Here is a 3,283-nt window from a genome sequence, read left to right as displayed (position 1 = left end):
GCCACGTTTCTAATACATAAAACTTGGGGGACACAATTTAAGCTTCAATGAGTTTTGGGGGGACATAATTCAATCCACTGCAGAGGTCCAATAATTGACCAAGGCATTGGTTTTCAAAGGGTGGATGAAAGAGGATATTAGGCTGTCCAGGATTGGCCATTTAGGGAAATGACTAGTGAGGTCATTAACCCATCAGATGAGTATTATCCCAAGAAAAGATTGGACCAGATCCCAGATAAAAGATAAATGGATTCTGTCTAAATAAAGGAGGAGACAACATGTATAATGCTTACTCTGTGCTAGGCGCTGTTCTGAATGCTTTGCATTATGAACCGTGTAATCGTCTCTTCCACCCATATGAGGTAGGTACTGTTATTGCCCCATTTTACATAGGAGGAAACTGAGGCACAGAGAGGTTAGTAGGCAGTGTCGCAGGGATTCAGCGGGGCTGCCTGGCCTTAGAGTCTGTGAGTGTGTTGACCACCATGTCATTCAGCCTCTCAGAAGTTATGTTGTTTGGTCAATTTAGGGTAATTTTTTTTATTCCTGACCGTGTGTGGTAACATCCTACCAGGAGAGAGTGTCCGCTGGGGAAGGGACCTGAAACCAAGGAGAGATGGGAGAGCAGCTGGTTAAAAGCTACTGTTTCTTGCAGGTGCCAGTTAAAGGGTATCTTGAGGGCATGACTGGTTGGCTGGCACATGGGGCAGGAGGGACTGAGGCCACTGGTCTGGGTGTGGGAGAACAGTTAGCAGAGCTCTGCTGTCCATTTGCTCACAAGGCAGCGGGTGAGACAGCGCAAGTGAGCCAGCCAGAACTGGAAAATGGGGGCATCATAAAAAAACAGGACAAAACAAGACAAAAAAACCACTGGCAGGAAATCAACTGAAAATTGTGAGCTGAAAATTATTAGAACTAATAAGAGAATTCTGGAAGGAGCCATTACAAAATCAGTACACAAAGGGTGTAACTTTTCTTGCATATCAGCAATAACTAGTTACAAAAGAGTATCACATTAAGTGAGTGAAGAGCTGGCTGGCCTGCAGTAAGTGCTCAATGAACACTTATGATAATGGAAACAAAATCTCAATTAGAAGAGCAATAAAAATATCAAACATGCAGAAATAAATAGCAATAAAAATAGAATGTATATAAATAAAAGAATGAAACTTTTCCAAGGGACACTAAAAAAGACCAGAAAAAAATGGAGGGTCTTGCTGTGTTCTGAGAGGGCAAAAAAATATCAATTCTCGGGCCGGCCCATGGCTCACTCGGTAGAGTGCGGTGCTGATAACACCAGGGTCCCGGGTTTGGATCCCATATAGGGATGGCCGGTTCGCTCACTGGGTGAGCGTGGTGCTGACAACACCAAGTCAAGGGTTTAGATCCCCTTACCGGTCATTTAAAAAAAAAAAAATCAATTCTCCAGAAATAATCTATAAACTTTGGAAGAATATCAATCCTCCAGAAATAGTCTGTCAGTTTACCATATTTGTAGTCAGAATCCCAGTTGAACAGGACATGATTGTAAAGTTCAGCTAGAAAAATAAATCACTGAGAATAGCCAAGAATTTTTTTTTTTTTTTTTTTTTTTTTTTAAANATCAGCTGAAAATTGTGAGCTGAAAATTATTAGAACTAATAAGAGAATTCTGGAAGGAGCCATTACAAAATCAGTACACAAAGGGTGTAACTTTTCTTGCATATCAGCAATAACTAGTTACAAAAGAGTATCACATTAAGTGAGTGAAGAGCTGGCTGGCCTGCAGTAAGTGCTCAATGAACACTTATGATAATGGAAACAAAATCTCAATTAGAAGAGCAATAAAAATATCAAACATGCAGAAATAAATAGCAATAAAAATAGAATGTATATAAATAAAAGAATGAAACTTTTCCAAGGGACACTAAAAAAGACCAGAAAAAAATGGAGGGTCTTGCTGTGTTCTGAGAGGGCAAAAAAATATCAATTCTCGGGCCGGCCCGTGGCTCACTCGGTAGAGTGCGGTGCTGATAACACCAGGGTCCCGGGTTCGGATCCCATATAGGGATGGCCGGTTCGCTCACTGGGTGAGCGTGGTGCTGACAACACCAAGTCAAGGGTTTAGATCCCCTTACCGGTCATTTAAAAAAAAAAAAAATCAATTCTCCAGAAATAATCTATAAACTTTGGAAGAATATCAATCCTCCAGAAATAGTCTATCAGTTTACCATATTTGTAGTCAGAATCCCAGTTGAACAGGACATGATTCTAAAGTTCAGCTAGAAAAATAAATCACTGAGAATAGCCAAGAATTTTTTAAAAAGAGTATTAATGAAGGGTGATTTGCCTTACCAGATATTTAAAAATATTGTAAACAGGATATTTAAATTAGCGTGGTACTGGCTTAGGAATAGAGAAATCACTAAAGTTGAGTAGAAAGTCCGGAAACAGACTCAAACGTAAACATAAGAACTTAGTATATGGTAAAGCTGTGATTATTAATCAGTGAGGAAAAGGATAAATCAATCCGTAAATGGTGCTGGGAAGAACTGGCCATTTATTTAAAAATAATAATGAAATTAAATTTCTACTTCATGCTGTATACCACCAATGGATTAAAGATTTATATATCTTTAATGAATCTTTAAAAGTAGCGGATAAAATATATATCAGTATCAATGTGATCTTGGCCTGAGGAAGGCTTTTTAGACATGAAACCAAAGTCAGAAATCAAAAAGGGAAAGATTTTGCAAAGATATAAATGGAAAACTTCTATACTTAAAAAAATCTCTGTAAGCAAAATAAAAGGCAAACTAAAACCTGAGAAAAATATTTGTGACATGGCCCACCAAAGATTAATAGCCTCAATATATAAAGAACTTTTACAATTCAATAAGAGAGAGTTGATAATACAAAATTGGGCAGAGAAAATGAACTAGAGATTCTGAGAATTTGTACACATGGCAATAAGCATATGAAGTATTATACTTACTAGTAATCAAGAAATAATATTAGCAGGAATACCATTTTAAAAAATGTTAGATTTTAGAAAATAAAAAGTAATTCCCAGCTTTGAAAAGGGTTGGGGTGGGCCGGCCCGGTGGCGCACTGGATAGTGCGCCGCTTGGGAGGCGCGGCGGCGCTCCCGCCCGAGGGTTTGGATCCCACGTACGGACCGGTTCCCGCTCACTGGCTGAGCGAGGCGCAGGAGCAACGCCGAGGGTTGCGATCCCGTTGCCGGTCCCCGGTCCGGTACGGGGGCAACACTGAGGGTTGCGATCCGTTGCCGGACACGGAAAAA

The 3,283-nt window shown here is 39.9% G+C and overlaps 1 protein-coding gene across 1 annotated transcript in view; it reads left to right on the top strand.

Annotated features, from left to right (window-relative positions):
- NTN1 (netrin 1) overlaps nt 1–3,283 on the top strand; it is a 183,689-nt gene that overhangs the window by 137,230 nt on the left and 43,176 nt on the right. The gene's annotated exons all lie outside the window — the stretch shown is intronic.

The sequence above is a fragment of the Galeopterus variegatus genome, unplaced genomic scaffold (assembly GCF_000696425.1).
Source record: "Galeopterus variegatus unplaced genomic scaffold, G_variegatus-3.0.2 Scaffold199, whole genome shotgun sequence".
Taxonomy (NCBI): domain Eukaryota; kingdom Metazoa; phylum Chordata; class Mammalia; order Dermoptera; family Cynocephalidae; genus Galeopterus; species Galeopterus variegatus.
This window is presented reverse-complemented; position numbering and strand designations above follow the sequence as displayed.